The sequence below is a fragment of the Echinops telfairi genome, unplaced genomic scaffold, assembly GCF_000313985.2.
Source record: "Echinops telfairi isolate 266 unplaced genomic scaffold, ASM31398v2 ScPeMD7_3;HRSCAF=10, whole genome shotgun sequence".
NCBI lineage: Eukaryota > Metazoa > Chordata > Mammalia > Afrosoricida > Tenrecidae > Echinops > Echinops telfairi.
Genome location: NW_022103899.1, coordinates 13,002,459 through 13,024,697, shown reverse-complemented (window position 1 = coordinate 13,024,697; position 22,239 = coordinate 13,002,459). Strand labels below are relative to the sequence as shown.

Genomic DNA, 22,239 nt, shown 5'->3' with positions numbered 1-22,239 from the left:
AAAAAAAAAAAAAATCTGTCTAATGTGGTCTGCTGTTGGCATTTTCTTAAATGTTTTCTAAAAGGGTTTATTACATTTTCATCAACAATATCAATAACCCGGTTAACCAGTTCCTCATGATGGCTCTTTAAAAAAAACTCTTTCTTCGAACCCAGTTGTTTTCATCTAAAAACAGTACAAAAAGCCTCAAAAAAACTACGGAAATGGTACCAAAACGCTTGGAACACAGCCACAAAAAGGTCGAAACATGGCGCACTAGCAACGCCAACTAATGCCGAGTGACCAAAGCACGCCTGCTTCTGTTCACAACAGTCACGTGTCAGGTTGGATTGCATTGTTTCGATGGAGCTCTGAAGCAAACGTTTTTCGCCATTTCACGACAAAATCTGATTATGTCAAGTATTACTGGGGTCAAGTACCCGGGTTCTAATGTAATTCCATAATTCTCAGGCAGATTAGGGGCTGCTCTAAGAGGAGGGAATCGCCAGCCATTGAGTGAGTGAGGTGGGTGTTCGCCACACTTCCGATCACCAGGAGGGATTTGGAAAAGGGGAGATTAAACTCATCTGATCACCAACCATGGCTTTATGTGTCCTGGGCTAGTGGAACTGATTGTCACGTTGTCCCTGCTGAACCCTGCTAGTGAAAGTGCAAAGGGCTGAGCTGTGTCAAGCCGGCTGACACTCATCTGTGTTCGGGCTCTTCTCCCTCCATTTCTGTTCAGCTGCTTCTCCTGGTCAGTGTTCAGTACACTTCTCTCTCCTTTCCCCTCAAGCTAGGGGTTTTATCTAGATATATTTCCTCCAATGTCTTACATCTGTGTTGTAGAGTCTGGGTAGCATGTCTACTGAATTCCCCACATTGCTGAGTGGGTTATCAATCATCAGACATGCAGGTCAGACCCAGTGGGGAGCTTGTTCCAAGAAGAGTAATTCAGAATGGACATTTTAGTAAAATTTGAAATCTACTAAGAAATATATCATGAATAAACAGCTCAGTGTATATAAAACTAAATAATACTCAATTACTACAGCTGACTGTTCTGACCATCATCGCAATCAATGATCTAGATAAAATGAGAGCGTTTAATATAGAGTAGAACTCAAATTTTTATTATAAATGAAGCAAATGAGCAACCGTGGCACAGGAGAGAACAGAGGACTCCCTGGACTACTGACCAGAGACACTCTTTGAACCTAGAACCCACCCTAGTTCTTAAGTTACTTTTAAGCAAACTTTTAGAATAAATAGCACATAAAATAAAGCATACCACCCTTAAGACCAGTGTTCTACTTAAAAGACCATCCATCTGAAACAAAAGGTCCACAATTCCTCACAAGGAAAACTGAGAAAATAAGGCAAGGGAAGTAGAGTACTGGAAATGGAACAAATAGTACACAACTACAGAGATTGTTGCCGTGCTGTGATAAAAGTAACTGTTATGAACAATTTGAGCAGAAATTGTCCAATGGGAACTTAATTTCCTGTGAGAGCTTTCATAAAAAACTCAATAAAGTATTACTTATTTAAAAAGATTCCTTAAATTTCATGTCAAACACAGTACACCATAGAGATTTCAAAAAAATTTTTTCATAAATACCTTCCAAATATCTTTCATTAAAAAAGTTTGTAAGGAGGGCAGAATAGTCCTTTTTACCTAATTGTACTATGAGGCATTCATAGCCAAAGGATCATGTAGTGATATAATTTTACAACATCAGTAAGCATACTTTTATAAATAAGAGGCCTCAATTCTTTCAGAAATGAACTTACGTTTTTTGATTTTTTGTTTTTAAAGGTAGGATGTTAACACAGAATGCCCACAGAACAATGGTAACATAAATAATCCACTTCAAAACCATAAAGTTTATAAAATTAGTCATTTGAATACCCAGTATAAGAAAATAGGTACTTTCTATTTTATGTATCATATCCCAATAAAGAATCATAGTCAAGTGATGATTCAAATAAGGCATTTCTATTTTTAGAATCTTTCCAGCTATCAAAAGCATACAATTTTCAGTAACTAATAAATAAATATTGACAGTGGTGGGAAACTCTTCTTTATGAACTCTTTCCAGAGGGAATTCCTTCTATGAAAATATAAATATTTTTCAAATGAAAATTTTATTATTCATGTCATGATTTAATTTGAATAAATGCATTGCTATTGTATTACAAATGATCAATTTTAGATAATTATTAATCCTCCCTAGAAAGTATTAAGAAAAATGGAGGTAAATTTTCCAAATTTTGCAGTTTAGGCTAATACAGTATTAAAACATAAGATTGTTCTTGCGAAAGGATACAAAGGGCTGATTTAATTATGAGATGTCTTTTTTGGTCATTTTGAGATGATGTGGGAAATATATCTGAAAATGACACTTTTTGAAAAGGTAAATATATTCCTAAAATCTATGATACAGAAACAATGTCCCTCTGAGGATATTTTTTGGTTGGCTTATCTTCTTTATCCTTTATGATTCACATAAAAGGAGGCTTTATAGTTCATTTGGGTTGGTTTTTTTTTCCATTCCTTTTGGCTTTGAGAACTAGGGCACCTTGCAAAGATTTGCAGCTGACTGTTTCTTGAGCTTAATGAATATTCATCACCACTGGCAAAGACAGGACAGACAAGGAAAACCCTCACTCTTTTAATATAGAACTGCTTGGTGCACCCTCAGTGATTGCATCCTGTTTTGTACACTGATGGCAAATAAGAACAAGAAGATGAGCCAGGAAGGAGAGTAGAGCAAAGAGCTGGAGGGGTATAAACTGCTCTAATTATAAACATTTAAGAACTTTAACCTTTAAAAATTATGAATTTCAATTAACAATCTGAAATTGCATGGTCATTCATTAATCTACTTTGGTGAATTCATATTAGCAGGTATTCATAATGAATTTTTGAATGAATGAATTTTGAAATAGGCTAAAGAAAGGGTCACTTTGGACTGTAGTAGAAGATATTACTGCTAATCTTCTTAAAAGACCTACTTTACTCTGAGATCATACTGACATTAAAATTCTCCTTCGCCTTGCTGAGAACAGAGTAGTCTTTTCAAGGTAAATGATGATGACTGACATCAATGGAGAAGTTCGTTAAAGACCGTGTGGATACTGCATTCAGCGTCATCGAGGCTGTTGGTTAACAATTTACTGAATTTAAAAAAGAAATTTCAAAAATACTTCTGTTATTATCACATAAAATGTAGTACACTTTTGTTTAACTAAATACAAAGGAGCAAAATAGCAATAACAGAAACCTTAATATTTATGAATATAAACAAGTTCTCTTTTTTTCTTTTGTCACCAATCCTCTGTCCTTTTTTATTTAAAAGGTATGAAAAGCACATGGCCACTACAAAGTATACAATAAAGCATTAGAACATGACATGTAGACTTGGATGCTGGTTTACCTAAAATATGCAAAAATGCAGCATACATTAAAAGGGGAGAAATGAGCTTTAAACGTTGTTTTGAAAATCTAACCTAGCCACAATATCACTGTGGGAAGCCTTCTTGAATCTATGTTAATATGTTTTTGTCTGTTTTTCCATATATGCACCTCAGGATTGATGGGCCTACAGAGAAAGCAACCAAAGTCAGAGTTCCTTGGGGTGTCATGGGTGAGATGCAGGAGGACGAGAGGAGCTGATATCGTGGAGTTCAAGAAGGAAGAAAAGGCTTGGAGACTGATTGTGGTAGCAATTGTACAATACTGCTTAATGTGATTGAACTATGGAATGATACGTTGTCTGGATTATCTCTTAATAAACTTGTTTGGGGGGGTGTATTAGTCTACGTACTTTGGAGAAACAAATCCACAGCAACTCGTGTATAAGAAAGAGTTTTATGTAAAGAAAGTGTGCATCACGAAAACATCCCAACCCAATGCTGCCCAATCCCACAAGTCCAACATTAACCCATCAACCCAACACCAGTCCACAAAGTCCTCCACCTTACAAAACAGAGGCAATGATGCCGACTGCAGGAGGAAAGCTGAGTCAGTGAACGAACAAGCATCTCAGCACTTGTAGGGGTCTCCACACGGCTGCTCCAGCACCCAGGGCTGCATCGGGATAGGTCCATGTGGCTTCTCCTTGGGGATGTCTTGTAGGAAGTCAATCTTGCAAGCTGAAGCAGGGAACTGCTAAGACAGCTGCACCTGGTACAACCATCACAAAACAAGAGACCCGAGAACTAGAAAGGCGAGGCTCACCACCCATTTATCCCTCCGCCTTTCAATTAGCCCAACATGTGATTATTGGCCAGGCTGGCACAATTAACTAACTCAGGGGGAAAAATCGAACCTAATCGTTCTTGTTAAAGTGGTGGGGCAGCAAAAGAGGAAGACCGTGGACAAGCTGGGTGGACACAGGGGCTGTATCAATGCACTCAAACAGAAGAGCAGCGGTGAGCCTGGTGCAGGCCCGGTGGGCCTCTCACAGTGCTGCGGCCAGGGTTGCTATGAGATGGGGCTGACTGAGGGCGCCTCACAGCAGCAACAGCACACATCTAACAAGGTTACTAAAATGCTTTAAAATCTGCTTAGTTGTGAACAGAAAAGGCTGAAATTCAAACGGATAAATCTTATCCTTAAGCACTGATAGCATCTTTCAAGGGTCTCGAATATTAAAGAATTCTTCAAGTGCATGGCCATTCTTAAGCAATCTCGTGAGGCTACTAAGTGTTAAACACACACACATAAGGTCTTTAGGCTTTCCTGAAGACAACAACAAACTATTTTAGTTCAGACGTTTTATACTGCAGAATGCTATTTTTAGCGTGAATCACATCCTGGCTTTCAAAAACAATGGGATAAAACTAGGTACTAAATATAAGGGCAATATTTCCATTGTGAAAAGGAAAAATGTGTGTGTGTGTGTGTGATGTCTCATCAAAAATGCTGTCAACGATTTAATAAATCCTCTAATTTATAATTCATATTATACAAGAATGCTGTGCTTTCAAATCACCCAAAATTATGCATTTGTAACAGCTTTTTTACGGGTTCTTCAATAAATCACACTACTTATTAATGACTGCTGCATTTTGTTGCTAAAGTATAATTGTTACTATTATCAATTTGAGGGGTATTATGCTCCTAGGGACACACCAATTTCTCCTTTGGGGCACCACTAAAATTATTCTTCATATCTTAGGAAAATAGGGAATTGTGGTTCAAGGCAACTTGCAACCAGATTAGAGTCCTGCTGCTTTTGAACTTCTGCCTGCAAAATTAGTGTGCACAGAAAAGCACTCTTCTTTGGTCACTTGTTTATGCTTCTCTAAATGGAGATGTTTTTTATCCAGATGTATTTCTAAGTGATTTTTTTTTGTTGCTTTTTACAAAAATACAAAGAAGTTTTGTCAAATCAAAGCTTTAAAACTAATACAATTTCAATGAATGGGTGTTTGTTTCAGTATAAACAAGACATCTACAATATACTTTTTTCATAATAAAAGAAAAGTATTTCTATGAAAGTTGCTAATGGAGAGTTAAGGAGAATAGTTTGCTTTCTTCAAGTCTATCCTTTATTTTCAACTAAAATTATTTTGATATGTGAAAACTATATTACTAATTTATTTTAAATCATTATCTTAAAATATCACTATAAAATATTATTAAAATATATTATTTTAAACATCGGTCAGTGTAAATGTGAGAAAAATAGTGGTTTATAAATTATCAAGGGCTCACGAGGGAGGGAAGGTGGGAGAAAAACTGCGGAGCTGCTACCAAGGGCTTAAGTAGAGGGAAAATGTTTTGAAAATGATGATGGCAGCAGATGTGCAAATATGCTTGACACATGGATGCATGTATGTATTGTGATAAGAGCTGTCTGAGCCCCCAATAAAATGATTTTATATATATATATATAATTTTACTTTGTAATGCCCTGTAGAAAGTTTCTTGTTGGCAAATGCTTTGATTTGGTTTAATACAGTGATATCAAGTGGGGAGAAAGTAGTGGAACTAGAAAGGGCTAAATAATGTGCAGGCTATTCTCAACGCTGGGCTGCTAACTTCAGGTAAGCTGTTCCAACCTCCCACGTGCTCAGATGGAGAAAGGCATCTGTTTCCATAGAGATGTACACAGCCTTGCAAAGCCGGTGTAGGGTCACTTTAAGTCAGAATCAACTCTCAGGAAGTGCAATTATAGTTTTGGGTTTATTCTCAACTTGAATCGCATGCTTGCAAGTCTGGACAATAAACAGTTGTCAAAAGTGCTAAGTTTCCACAAGGCAAACCTGTAAACTCTATGAAGTTTCATACATTGATCTTGCTCATAAAAAGTAGTCCTTAGTCAGGAGGACTGAGATCGAAGATGCCAAGAATGATCCGCACCACCCCCTGGGGAAGATATCATGAATCTAGACTTGAACCTGTCTCCTCAGACTGGCCTTCAGTTACTCTGCCTTCGCTTCTGAGGCTTGGACCTTGTTCTTAATTTTTGTTTTCTAATTTGAAAACTGACTGATTCTGCCTCCTGCTAATCGGAAATCTCCATGCGCATTTTAGATGGTGTCTTAGTTGTATAGTGCTGCTATAATAGAAATACCTCAGATGGATGTCTACAATAAACAGAAATAGATTTCCTCCTACTTTGGGAAGCCAGAAGTTCAGATTCAGGTTGCTGGTTCTAGCTAAATTGAACAAACCCAATAGTCATTGAATTGATTCCAGCCTAAAATATCCGATAGGAGAGAATAGAAATGCCCATAGAGTTTCCATGGCTGTAAATCTTTACCTAAAACCCTTGCCACAGCTTTCTTCCATGAGAAGAAATGTCCCACTGACCTTTTGGTGAACAGCTCATGGTTTGACCCATTGTGCCTCCACACCTTTCAGTGCCTGGGGACCATGCTCTTTCTCTGTAGACCCTGAAGGAAAGCTCCTATCTCTTCATACAGGTTGGCATCTCTCTCCCTGATCTCTGTCTCTTTGCTTCATTTAATCTCCTGTATATTTTTAAAAGAGGTTGATTGAATATACTCCCTATACTAATATTGTATTGTTCGTATGACAAAGCAACCTATTTCCAAGTGAGACTATCGCCATAGTCATAGAGCTTAGAAATCGCATGTTTTGTGAGGGCACAATCCAATCTGCAACCGCTGGAATATCGGAGAGAAATCTTGGCTTGGGTCTTTCCTAGTAGTTTTCCTCTTGGGCAAATGGTTTACCTCTGTATACTGTTTCCCTCCGTTGGTAAGTAGTACCCACAACACAGAACATTGCCAGCTATTATGCAGAAAGATGAGTCCCTGTGGACAGAAGGCTCTGAAAATAAGCCTGTAGAAGAGGATCCTGTTCACAGAGGAGTCGCTCATATGGCAGTGGATGGAGGAAAGCGTTCAGGACTTTCGACTGCTGATGGGAAGGAATCAAAAACATCCACTAGGAGAAGAATGGACATAGTGACTGCAACAACGGGCTCAAACAGTGGTGCAGCCATGAGACGGCGCTTCCGTGGCTTGTCCAGAGGGTTGCTGCGCATTGTAAAGGACTCGATGGCACTTAGCAACAACACTGATAATGAGATGATGAGGGTTAAAACTGTATTATGTTACCTTCTTTCTATTGCATCTATTCTACTAGCTATTCCGGTTGTTACAAAGTCAGTAGACTGGTTTCTTGGGCTGTCTACATATCTCCATTTCTAAGTCTTACACCCATCCCACAGAGCTCTCTCAGGCATACCCACTGCCAGAGAGCTGGTTCCAACTCATAGCAACCCTATAGTGTCCCTATACGACACAGTAGAACTGCCCCTGTGGGTCTCGGAGACTGTAACTGTTTACGGGAGTCAGAGCCTCATCCCTCTCCTGCAGAGGGCTGGGGGCTTCATATGGCGGACCTTGTAGCAAGCAGCCCAACACTTAACCACTAGGCCACAAGCACACTCTTCATTAACTCCTAGGCCTTTTTGTCCTTAGATTTCTGGACTTGGCTGCACTTTGCTGCCCTCTTCTGACCCACACTCATCGTAGCATTATGATCTGGCAGAAAGTAATCAATTTTCAAACTTTTACTGATATCAATTCTTTGGGATTCTATCACTGCCATTCCTTATATGCCTAACTAGAGTAATTCAATCTATTTCCAATACATTTAAGCAGGCTGAATGTGTATGTAATTATTAGATGAGGCACTGTATACTTATCTACAACTAAATTAATGGAAATTAATGGTAGCAATAGGAGTTCATCTATTTCCATGATCATCTCAACTGTGCCAAATTATTAGACATGATCTATAATTAAATGAATATTTACAATAAAAGTATAGCTATACATACTCTAAATATTTTAATATCAAAATATCAATTCCTTAATTTGGTATTTGTAAAAAATGCATTGTTACAATGGATATATCTATTCATCCATCCACTCAGCAGATATTTATGATTATTATGGATGCTCTACTATCTTCATCGAGCGACCCCTCCAATTACACTTCCTTTACACGGACTCGACTCTAGTAGCTGGAAGGGCCTCATCATGTGAGACTGGGATGTAGAGACCGCTTCCACTGCCCCCTCCTCTGCCTCCTCCTGGCGTTTAATCATGACCATGCCCTGGTTGTAGCTCTTGCGAACACTCCCATGGACTCCTCTCGCTCCATATATTGCTCTGAGGGCCTCGGTTCTATTAATGCCTCCATTGCCTCGATTACACAGTACCCCTGCTTCTAAGCCACAGCATCTAGAAGCAACATGAAAAAGCAGTCAGGTGCACAAAGTAGAAGAGTAACACGAACAGAAAGCTAAGTATGAAGGCACTAAAATGATGTTGTCAGTAGCCGGTCTCCTTGTCCTTCTGTAGCAAGTGATTCAGAATTTGATTAAGTAGATTGGTTTGAGTAAGAGAAGGCGCTGCTAAATAGCCCTAGTCATACTTGTTCTTTGAAACCATTTGGTCATTCTGCTATTCTGTATTATTTTCTTGATAATAAATAAGTTTTCTCTTTTTTAACTTATAAGAGAAATATTACCATATGTTTCAAAATAAATGCTGTATAGGAGCTTACCTTATTTTTCCCCAAGCATGATTTGATTAAATCAACCACTAATTATTAAGTAGGGACAGCTATTATTAAAGCAGCAGATACAGTTTATATATGCATATGTTAATTGTACATTTTTTTGAATTTTAGTTTAAAGGTAGTGACTGAGATTGAATCTTGAGGGTGGCTAGTTGTATCTATTCATGAACTTTGTCGCATTTTTGTATGTTTTATAAGAAAGAGCACTGACTTAATTTACAAGTATACTAAGAAAGGACTATCTCCTTGCAGTGCCAAGTTTCTTTAAAGGAAGGCTTGAATTTTTGTCTAAGTATTGCTTTATTATTTTTCATTACTAGACTAATTTGGATGTTTAGCAGTACTCACTCCCACTGTGTGGTATGATTTAACCTGATTATTGACGTTTTCTTGGAAGACATCATACTCAGTAATGTAAAAACTCCCCGCTGCTGTCAATTCTGAGAAATGGTAACCCTTTTACAGGGTTTCTGAAGCTTTCAATCTGCACGGGAAGCTCCATCTCTCCCCCAGGAAACCACCATTGGCTTTGAACTGACTACTTTGCCATTACTTCCCTGAGAGCATCACCTTCATCAGCCAAAAAGAGGGAGATCCTCAATGAAATGGGTTGGCATGCTCACAGTAGCGGCACCAGGGGACTCAAACGTTGGAATAAGTGAGAGGATGGCAAGGTGCTGGTGAGGTTCCGGGTTGTCCTTCCCAGGCACTGTGAGCAAGTGATGTGATTGAAATCATGATCCCAAGTCTACCTTACAAATCCGGCTAGACCAGAGGATGGACACTGGTACAGATAGGAACTGGAAACACAGGGAATCCAGGGCAGATGACCCCTTCAGGACCAGTGGTGAGAGTGGCAATACCAGGAGGGTGGAGGGAAGGTGGGGTAGAAAGGGGGAACCGATTACAAGGATCTACATATAACCTCCTCCCTGGGGGACGGACAACAGAAAAGTGGGTGAAGGGAGACATCAGACAGTGTAAGATATGGCATAATAATAATAATTATTATCAAGGGTTCATGAGGGAGGGGTGACAAGGGGGGGAATGAGGAACTGATACCAAGGGCTCAAGTAGAAAGCAAATGTTTTGAGAATGATGATGGCAAGAAATGTACAAATGTGCTTGACACAATGGATGGATGGATGGATTGTGATAAGAGTTGTACTAGCCCCAAATAAAATGATTTTTTTTTTTAAAAGAAAGAAAAGAAAAGAAAATGCCATGGCTTGGTTTAGGTTCATCTTAGTCTTTAATCATGTAGCAATCTTAGTCTTTTAATACTTTAAAGAGATGATTTGTAGCAGATTTGGATAGTGGAATATATCTGTTCGATTTCCTGACTGCTGCTTCCATGTGTTAGTTGTGGACCTAGGTACAATGGAATCGTAAACAACGTCGACCTTTTCTTTAGTTTTCATAGTGTTGCCAATTGGTCCAGTGGGGAGGGTTTTGTTGCCATGTAATCCCCACTGATAGGACCATGGATAGCAATAGGAGTGCAAAGGATAAGAATCATTAAATAATTAAAACAAATTTTAAAGTATAGTTTTGAATCTGAGAATGCTGAAACAAATCATCGAGATATCAGAAGCAGAGACATATTTTCAACCCATGCAATAAAATTAAAAATTAGCAGAGTCAGATCTCTTGGAAATATTCCATACCAGGATGTGTGCGCAGAAATTTCTAAATCTCAAAGATAGAAACCTCAAATATTTTGAGCCAACAGCTTTAGCTCAAGCTTACCTGATTTTACCTCTGCCCATTGTTGACATTGTTCACAGGTTTCCGATCACCTACCGCAATGCAGACTTTGGGTGTTCAGAATGCCTTACAGTGTGCTCTCACTTTACTCTTTTTCCTTATCCATCCTTTTGTGTCAGTCAACGTGGATTTCAAATTTTCTATTAAATTCTATGAACTTCCTTCTTTTCTTCCTTTACCCTCCATTCATTGAAATTCTATCATTTTTCCTTGAAGTACTTCCACATTCCTTTTTTCACCTTGAACTTCCTGTGTGCTGGTGCATGTGAGCCACGTCTTCTCTGTGTCGGCATGCTATCCATCCACCACCTCTACGCTGTAGTATAATTTTGTGCTTCCCTAAACCTTCCAGCCCCTCACTCCGATCTACTTTAAGATGTGGTTCAGGTAACTCTTCCTTGTTGACCATTTGACTTTCCTAACATAGGACTCAATCCTTTTTTTTTTCTTTTTTCAAAACCTGGCAACAAAGTGAGAAAGGGAAAGAAAGAAGAGATGAAAAAAAGAAAACTTAAGAATAGTATCTAATGCTCTTAAAATTTTGGGAAAAAGCATTACCTAAGATTAGGTTAAGAAATGAAATGTTGGAATAAAGGTTTGGTCAGGCGCGGGCACAGAGGGAGGAGGGGATGATGAGTCAAGGGGTCCAAATAGAAAATGATTTTTGCAAACTGGTTGTGAGAGCAAATGTACTATTCTGTTGGACGTGATTGAACTATGGAATGATTTCATCTCAATCAATAAAAAAAAGGGAAAGAAGAAATGAAATGTCTTTGTTGGCTAGAAAGTTTCATTGTTTTGATTAATAAGTCCTCATTCCCAAAACTGAACCACTGTCATTGTATCAATTCTGACTCATAGTGAACGCTATGTAGGGTTTCCCAGATAGTAAGTGTTTATGAGAACAAACATCCTCCGTGGAGTGGCTGGTGGTTTTGAACCACCAACCTTGCACTTAGGAGCCCAACACCTCCCCCATTAGGCAGTTTTTTAAAATCATTTTATTGGGGCTCATACAACTCATCACAATCCATACATACATCAATCGTGTAAAGCACACTTATACATTTGTTGCCCTCATCATTCTCAAAATTTGCTTTCCGCTTTGGTTCCTGGAACTACCTCCTCATTTTCCTTTTTCTTGCCCCGCTCCCTCCCCATTCCCCCCTCCCTCATGAGCCCTTAATAATTTATAAATTATTATTATATCTTATCTTACACTGCCCGGCGTCTGCCTTCACCCACCCTTCTGTTGCTCATCCCCCAGAGAGGAGGTTATATGTAGATCCTTGTGATCGATTCCCCCTTTCTACCCCACCTTCCCTCCCAGTATCGCCACTCTCACTGCTGGTCCTGAGGGGTTCATCTGTCCTAGATTCCCTGTGTTTTCAGTTCCCATCTGTACCGCTGTGCATCTTCTGATCTAACCAGGTTTGCAAGGCAGAACTGGGATCATGGTAGTTGGGGGGAGGAAGTGTCTAACAACCAGAGTAAGGTTGTGAGTTTCATTATTGCTATACTGAACCCCGAGTGACTCATCTCCTCCCCACTACCCCTCTGCAAGGTATGTCCAATTCGGCATCGGGTCCCCATCACACGCTATCCTCATTCACGATGATATGATTCCCCCCACCCCCCGCCTTTGGTGCTTGAAGCCTGGTCCCTTTGGCCCTTCATGATCACACATGTTGGTGTGTTGCTTCCATGTGGGCTTTGTTGCTTCTGGGCTAGATGGCCGCTTGTTTACTTTCAAGCCTTTAAGTCCCCAGACTCTATAGGTCTCGATAGCTGAGTGCCATCAGCCTTCTTCACCACACTTACTTATGCACACATTTGTCTTCAGCGTTTATGTGGGGAAGGTGATCAAGCAATGATGGTTTTTGTTCTTTGGTGTCTGCTACCTGATCCCTTCAACACCTCATGTTCACACAGGCTTGTGTGCTTCTTCTCTGTGGGCTTTGTTGCTTCCAAGCTAGATGGCCGCTTGTTTGCCTCCAAGCCTTTAAGACCCCAGACGCTATATCTTTTGATAGCTGGGCACCATCAGCTTTCTTCACCACGTTTGCTTATGCACATGTTAGGCAGTATTTTATGCCATGTAAAATCCTGTATATTGTGTGACTGTAGCTCCATAGATTAAATGCAATTGAAAGTGAGTTATATAAGATAATGTTGAAAACAAAAGTAAAATAATAACTATCTTAGGAAGATACCATTTAGAACAGGTCCCAATGTAGCAAAATTTGAAAATATGATGTTTCTGTTATGATAAAATGATACCTTTGATGAAGGAACAGAGAAATATATTCTCATACAAGAACAAAGAAGCTCTAGAAGACCATCACGTCAAAGTGATGTGCCATTCAGAAATTGTTTTTCTTAATCCCCTCCTATCTCTTTCCTGCATTCCTGAACAGCACTAGTAACAGGAGCTCATTCGGCTAAGGTATATCTCAAAGTTGTCTAACTGAAGCTGTTTGTTTCTGTTTTTCTCCTTCTCCTTGCCTCTCTTATTCACAGATATTAAGAAAATTATAATATTTATTGTGTTCTCTTTCTATGTATAATTATTCAATTTTAGTAGTTCCACGAATGAAGAAGGACACAAAAGGACAGTGATTTGACGATGTAGAAGGGATAAAGAAAAAAGCGAGGGAGATGCTGTCAGCCATCCAAACAGATGAGTTTGGAAAATGTTTCCAAGAATGGAATCTCAGAGTTGACAAATGTATGAAGTGTAATGAAGAGTACTTTGTAGGTGATAAGGCTGTTTTGTAAAAAAATATTGAAAGACTTAGCTTTGGAAAAAAAATCAGCCTTTTGGGGGGTATCCCTGCATATTTGGGCTTTAATCTATTTGTAACTATCAGGCATATTTTATTTATTTATTTATTTATTTATGAAGAAGGTTTTGTTTTGTTTTTTTCATTGAAAACTGTCCTGGGGAGAAAAATACCATGAAAATTATGCGGAGGGACTTTTTTCATCACGACAATACACCTGCTCATTCTTCCAGGGTAGCAAGGGCTGTCCTATGGGAATTTCACTGGGAAATTTTGCTTCATCGTCAGGACAACAGCCCTGATCCTGACCCTTCAGATTCTTTTTGTTTCCAAACTGAAAGCACATCAGAAAAGAGCCCAATTCGAGTCATTTTTAATAAGTAAAAGAGAAAACATATCCTCTGAAAATAAATAAGGCTGCTTATTTTCTAATATTTCATCTGATATACCAAATCATAAATGTGAAAGCTTGGACCTCATAAAAATTATGATCGCATCATTTCTTTTTTAACAGATAATCTAAATTATACAAATCATGAAATGTAGACTCTTCATTAAATAAAACTGAGCACTAATATGGAATTGCAAATTTAGAATAAAAAGCAATATTATATATTAATTACAGATTCAAAAGTATATTAAAACATGGCAAGGAAATTATAAAACTCAAACCAATTTGTCATTTTGGAAGAGAGGAAAAGGAATAAACTGATGAAGTTTGAATTGTCTGTCATATTTTAATGCCTAAAAATGAGGCAAAACTGAAACATATGTCATTAAATATAAAGAACTGATCATTGAATGTTATGTATTTCAATAGCCCTTATTTATTGTTACTTCAAAGTCCTTTATATCGATTAACACAAACACCTATCAAGAACATATTATTCTCGTGCTTTATTTGTATAATGATAGTTGAGACAGAAAAGTAAACTGCCCAAAGTGACACAGCAAGTAATGTTGCGTTAGGTTATTTCCAGTTTAACATTTCGTCTCTAGAAGCCATGTTCTTGATCACTAGTGTCGTTAAGTGCTATCAAGTTGCTTCCGACTCACAGAGCACAACCCGAGCCAGTCTTGTGCCACTAGGGATCGTTCAAGCCTACAGTTGCTGCCACTGTCAGTCGATCTTGTTCAGGATCTTTCTCTTTTATAGTGATCTGCTACTTTACCAGAACACAACGTCCCTCTTCAGGCCCCTCCATCATGCTGTCTTACCATCTTCCTGCTGAGAAACATCCTAACTATACTTCCAAATCAGATTTGTTCAATCTTCTGGAAGTCTATGGAACATTCGATATTCAATTTTTACCCAAAGAAACCTTCTATATTGCAACTCAAGACTTGGATATGTTCTTCAATTCTTTCAGTTTGAGATATACCACACGTGTTCTTCCTTAGGTCCTCCTAACTCCAGCTCATCACACAGTGTATTAGAACACATTGCTTTGTCTTCTCGGGCTACCCTTTGAAATCTTTTTTCCCCTCCCCTGTCTTTTTAATGAACTTTTTCTTTCTGTGTGGATTATGTCCTTGATTTCCAGTAATTCTGTAGTTTCTCTGTAAAATGCATTTATTGCAGGATCTGCTCCCTCACGGTTATTCTGTCAGCTGTAAGTACCTGATTTCTACTTATTCTACTCACACGGACAAACATGCTGTTATTGCACGCCCTCTCTGTGTGCTGACACCACACCAGGCACCTCCTGGCAGAAAACCAGGCAATTGTGAAGCTTATCTTATTCATTTCCTTCAAGTAACTTCGTCTCATTACTTTTCTGTTCAAAATCTGAAAACAGCTATGGCATATGTTTTGTCCAGCATTTTCATTGTTTATGGAAGGCTGGCATGCAGTCCTGTCTGGAAGCAGATAGTGCCATGAATAGCTTTGAAGAAAAATCAGAAAATGCCCACTCCTCTGGTATATATGATGTAATACTGATTAAATTAAAATGGTAGAATGATCAATATATTTTTATTAGTTAGGATTTAATACATACATCATATCATTCCATATTTCAATCACGTCCAGTAGGATGTACAATTGCTACCACAATCAGTTTCCAAACATTCTTTTTCTACATGGACTCCTTGATATCGTCTCCCTTTCACCTCACCTCCACCACTGCACCCTCTCCCCCTGAACCCTTTATCTTACTCATTGTCCCTACACGTTCATCAATCCTGGGTTTCAAATACCAAAAACTGGAAAAGCATATAGCCCAGCTTCAATAAATTGACCTTTATAATGTTATTTCATAAACACTAGTCTTGGAGACACAATATTTCTATTAGTTTTCTTTTCTTTTTTTTTTTTTAACAAATCAAGATACTTATGCTTAAAGTAGTTAAAAGCACTTGCCCAAGACCACACAGACAGGCTTGGAACCTAAAATATTTTTATGCTTCTTTCTGTGTTCTTTCCAAAACAGCACAATGCCTCTTGAAAGGAGGGATGTAAAGAAGGGATCCAGGGACTTAGGGAACATCTTACTGTCCACACAAAGCTTTGGCAAGCTTTTACCTCAATCAGACACGCATATTCCATCATCAGCTTTAATTCTGACACGCTGAGCTACAGAAGCCATCTGGAAGAAAGAACAGAGTTTTCCCACCCATAGCTTTCCACTGACTTTAATATGACCCAGGACCACTGGTAACAATTACCAGCTGTCGTGATTTGGTAGAATATTTAACTCCTTTTGTTTGTCTTAGCTTTTTACCATGGTTTAAGAAAGGAGATGATTTGAACTCATAATGGACATCCTGATATAATGAACTACAATAATTAGTTTGATTTTCTTGACTTTGATCTCTTCTGTGCTATGTGTATAATTATACATACAGATTATGGATATCTGCAAACAAACAAAAAAGAGCATTGGTGAAGTTAGAAAATTGTAGCCATGATATAGTATCAAAAATATACTCTGGGTCTGACAAAAGAGAAACTGCATTCCACAGTGAATAAAGGACAGCTTGGTTTTGCTATAGCTTTGTTTACTAGGTTAGGAAAAATAAAAAATCACCCTCTTAGTATATATTTGTAATGTTTTTTAATTCTTTATAATATTTTTTCGGTCTTTAAACGAGTAGGTTGGATCCTTAAGTCATTTGGTGTGCTCGTGGTTTATCATTCCATGGAGAGAGATATTTCCATTAAAGGAAATGATACTAGCATTTTTATCTACCTTTCCACCTGCCCTTTGAGCTTTAGTCAGTAGAATACACGGAGACCTAGACTTCACTCAAAGACATCTAGGTTCAAGATCCCTCTCCATGAGGCATCATCTTGTCTTAGCTCCTTCACTTGGAAATGAGGGACGGAAACAATTGTACTTGCAAAAGTGTGGTTAGTAGGATGGACAATTGCCACACAGTCCGGTTCCAAACAGGCATGAGAATGGAAGCCCAAAATCTACTTGCAGGGTTCTCGCATGTATTAAACCTCCAGAGAATCCCCTCAGACCATAATCCAGGGGATTGAATAGGCCTGTTATCAAAGTATTTTAAAGTCAAATAAAGCAGTTGTAGTTAGGTTAAAATGTAACACACTAATGATTTGATCTCACTTTTGACCCATTTTAACTTGTTTTAATTTTTAACATTTTTTGCTTTTATATTGAGGTGTGTTTTTTTTGTCATTGTTGTTTGTTTCTTGTTTGTGTTTTGTAAGGTACTCTGTATATGATATCCAGGATACATAAACCTATAGAGAGAGTAGCTGGATTAATAATTGCCTAGAGGTATGGCAGGAGGAGTTAGAGGCAAATAAGGAACCAAAAAAATGAATACAAGAAAGAAGAAAATGTGAAAATATGGTGGTGATTGCACAACTATTCTACATAATATTGAACCACTAACTTGTATGATATGTAAATGATAAGCCAATAAAACTATTTTTACAAATGCTAAAAATAAATAAATACATAATAGGGACCAACACATAGTAAATACATAAAAAGAGTTGTGGTTGAGTCGAGTTAATACCTGAATTATTTAGCACATCGGTTCCTTAATGACTACTTAATCAATAAGCATCCGATACCATCAGACACAAGACAGTAAGCTCTCAGAGGGCAGATTTCTTTTGCCCCTCTCTCTTCCCCGAGTTTGGAAGTCTGACTTCCAGTTAGGAAGCATCATGGGTTGTGGCCGGAACATGGGTTGAGACATAACAATTGTAAACGTGAGGCAGGCCTTGCCAGTGCTTCATGCTGCTGTACATAGTCACCATGAGTCAGAACAGGCTCGATGGCGCCAGGCAACAACATGAATTATAGTTTGTGAATTTCTTTTCCGATAACATTTTCATCTAATCTAGACTCTAATAAAGCAATGCAGTTTAAATTTTAGTTGCACATTTCATGTATCATGCTCTGTTACTGATTTGGTCTTCAGACTAATGTAATCATATTAAGCATTTTTTTGGGGGAATTTATTTCTATTCCCTTTCTACAGATTAGGTAACATTATACGTGGAAGCGGACTCTACCACTCTTTAGTCCCTTTGTCTCTGCATGCCACGTTAGCATCCCAGTAACAAAGGTGGTAAAAGAGACCTCATTGCTTCTCCTTCTTTAGAAGAGCGTCACGAAATTTGACCAGGACACGTGGAGGCTGCAGATCCACTGTTGTAAAAACCACCGTCCATGTGAAAATTCACTGGTGATGTGCCAGAGTCCAAAGTCACTCACAGGTGCTTGTGGTTACCGGCTCGTGCTGCATTAGCTGGTTCTCCGCTCCGGCAGATTTCATCGGGAAAGTGAGAAGGAGCCAGCTCGTCTTCCGTCCTGACCACCTCTCCCCCGTCCCCCCACTAGCAGGGCACGACGCTGGGGAAAGTGTTCAGCTCATTCCAGTCTTTGACCCCAGTGGTGAGGAAAATCATGTAAAGATAATTTAACATCTGAGAAACAGTAGTAACTATTTGCCTCACAGGAGAAAAAGAGTAAGCCTATTATCCTTAGCGCAAATTCTATCAAAACTTCAACATCCATCTTTAATGTTATATTCACTTTTAATATTCTATCCAGATAGTCGTCTCACAAATATCATATGCAAAGACTCTTCTCTGAGTCCACATACTACATATGTGTTTAAAGTATGTATTTAACTCCAAATGGCAGCTATGTTATCGGTAGTTGCCGTTAATACTTAGGGTAAAAGAGAATTGACAGAGCACAGCTGTCTGGGAAGTATATCGATGATGGAAGCTCCATTTCTCCTGGACTTGGGAGTCCTTCGTTCAGAAGACCTTTCTAGAAATAGAAGACGTGTCTTGAAATATGTTTATATTTAGCATGCACATGTATTCTCAACAGGGGCTACTCTCCACACAAACTAAACAAGCTTCAGCAGAAGTCTAATCCATGAGGTTTGGATCAGTAGCTTTATAAAGATGTGAATTAATATTAGGCATGCTTCCAAAATAGCTTGTTTCACATGGCATCGTATTTGGAATTTCTTCTCTCTTTAGCCAGAAGCTAGGTTGTACATACAGAAAAGGATTTACCACAGTGAAAAGTAGTCTAGGCCCAGGTAATGAAGATTCGGAAAAGTGGACAGACTTAAGAAGGAGATAACATTTACTCTCAGTGAAGTTTCCTTCGTCTTTAGATTTGGGATGCCCCTCAAGTCTTTCCAAATAAGAATAAACAAAAACAAATGAATCCTCAAGCTTCTGTAACAAGATAACCAGATTGTCGAAGGTAGACTTCTACCAATTTGGTTTAGTATTATAAATTCTGGCTTTTAGATAACTGGTCTAGATGAACTATTCTTACAAGGAGGTAGAAACAAAGAAGCTGTTGGCTTTTTCACTGAACAGGTTCTCTGTATATTCTATTCATTCAAAAGAACTCTGCTCATTGTCAGGGGTCTCTGACTAATTAAACCAATAAGGGATCAAAATATAATGGTTATTTGGTTCTGAGTACATGGTTTTTATTGATAGAAGAGAAATGGAACTTACATAATAAGTGTCCATAATATCTTTGGGGCTTTCTATAATATCACTGTGTTCTCTGACACGATTAGGTGTGGACCTATTTTTATAAACATGATTATTCTTGAACTTTTAAAATGTGGAAGACATCAGAATTTGGATTGAAATAATTAATTTTGAATGTGCTACAGTGACTACACACATTCCAATACAACTGGCCCAGGTTGCAAAAGCTGGAGAGGGATCCAGACTACCCTTCTATCTGAGGTCCTCAGGTGAACAAAATAAGACAATGAAGAAGATAGTAGTAGACATTCGTTACTTTGGGGCCATATTTTATTCAGCGAAGAGTAGAGTCATTTAAGGAGCTTTACAATCTGAGATATTTCTGATATCTTCCATCTTTCTATTCAACTTGGAGTAGGAAGAAGAGATTAGTCAAGGTTTTTGGAACGAGGTATAAAATGATTTATTTCTACAGCACATTAGAAATGGGAGTTATTGGCATTGGCATAACTAAAAATAAAGTGATAATTCGGTTCCTTCCCATTCATTATTATTAATTGGGCTATTTTAGAAAATGATGTTAGGAGATATATGATTGGTAAACCAAGATTAAGCCAAGGTCTCATTTAAACTGGTTGGTGTTAGGTGTCATTGAGGTGGTTCTGACCCATAGTGCCTGTATACACAACAAAAGGAACACTGTCTGGTCCTGCAGCATCCTCACATTGGTTCTTCTGTCTGGGCCCATTGATGTAGCCAGTGGGTCAATCACCTTGTCCAGAGATTTCCTCTTTTTCACCAAGCATGATTTCATTCTCAAGGTTCTGGTCTCTCCTGACAATATGTCCAGAGTATATAACATGAAGCCTTGGCACGCTTCCCTTTAAGGAGCCTTTTGGTTGTCCTTCTTCCAAGACAGGCCTGCTTGTGCTTCTGGCAGCCCGTGGCACGTTGATCAAGTTTTCTTCATTCTTTTTCACTCAATGTCCAACTTCCACATGCAATTAAAACGACCATTGTTTGAGTCCATCGGCTTGCTTAGCCTTCAGAATAACACCCCTACTCTGCAACACTTTTAAGAGCACATGGGCAACAGATTTATTTCATGCAAAACAAAAAACCAAACTCACTGCCATCAAGTTGATGACGATGCATAGCCTGTTATGTAGTTACTAAATATATTTTCCCAGCCTGTGGGCTCTTTTTACTCTTTGAATAAAATCGTTCAATGAACACAAGTTGTTATTTTTTAAAAAATAGGTCCCACTCATCTATTTTATCTTCCACATAGTGTGTTTCCAATTTTAATCCTGCTAGCCCGTGTATTCCTTGCACTAGGGCTCCTAGCTTTGACCCATTTTTCTCATTGATGATCCTGATAGATCTGGGTTTTACATACAGGTCTTTGAACCACCTTGAGTTTGTTTTTGTGCTTGGAGTGAGATATGGGTCTCGTTTCATTCTTCTCCAAGTGGATAGCCAGCTTTCCCAACACCATTTATTGAAGAGTGCAGCACCTTCCAACGGAATGTTTTATGGGCCTTTGTCAAAAATCAGTTTTCTATATGCAGATGTTTTTGTTTCTGGGTTTTCTGGCCTAATTCATTGGTCCGAGCATTGGTCATTATACCAGCACCAGGCTGTGTTGACAACTGTGAATGTATAGTAGGTTAGAGGTCAGGTAGTGCAAGACCACCTACTTTGTTCTTCTTCTTGAAGAGTTCTTTGCCTATCCTGGGCTCTTCCCTTTCCATATGAAGTTGGTTCTCAGATTTTCCATTTTGTTGAAGAATGATGCTGGAATTTGGATGAGGAGTGCAATGAATTTGTAGATTGCTTCAGGTGATAATGATATACTCACACCATTGAGTCTTGCAACCCACAAACATGGGATATTCTTCCATTTGTTTAAATCCTTTTGGTTTCTTGTAGTAATGTTCTGTAGGTTTTGTCCTTTAGGTCTTTTATTTTGTTTTGTTTTTGCACTCCCCCAAGTCTTTATTTATTAAGCCAGGTACATTTTAAACATTTTCTGCCTCATACAAAAGGGCCTGCTTGAAGTTCTTTCTTCCCATAGTGCTTCAGTGCTCTAAACTCTAGATCTTTTGTGCGTCATCACATTTCAAGGCTGTTGTACTAGCCAGATCTACATGGAAGCTGAGGGAAAACTGGACTTCCTTGCCCAGATCCTGGAGAAGGTTATAGGAAAGGCGAGTGGCAGCTGCAGAGACTTTGCTAACCTGAGCAGTCAGAATCTCTCCATATTGCTTTTGCTTGCACTTGGAGATCAGGTGACCTTTGTGAATAGTACTGATTCCTTGATATGGTTTTCTGTATTCTCATCACTAGGAATAGAAATCCAATTGATTTCTGCTTGTTAGTCCTATATCCTGCTACTCTACTAAGCCCCTCTATTGGTTCCAGCAATCATATTGTGAACCCCTTAGGATTCTCAATATATAAAATCATATCATCTGCAAATAGAGAAAGTTTCACTTCTGCTTTACCCAATTGTACATCCTTGATATCCTGCTGTTGTTGTCTAAGGGACATCCTTGTTCAGTTCCCTAATTCAGTGTAAACGTTTTCAGTTTTTCTACATTCAGTGTAATATTGGCTATTGGTGTTTCGTATATGGCTTTTATTGTACTGAGGATTTTCCCTTATAATCTTATCTTCTTGAG

General features: G+C 38.5%; 1 pseudogene; it reads right to left on the bottom strand.

The window, feature by feature from the left end:
* Positions 1-21,752: 21,752 nt before the first annotated feature.
* LOC115872086 lies at positions 21,753-21,868 on the bottom strand (annotated as a pseudogene).
* Between the last annotated feature and the right edge of the window lie 371 nt (positions 21,869-22,239).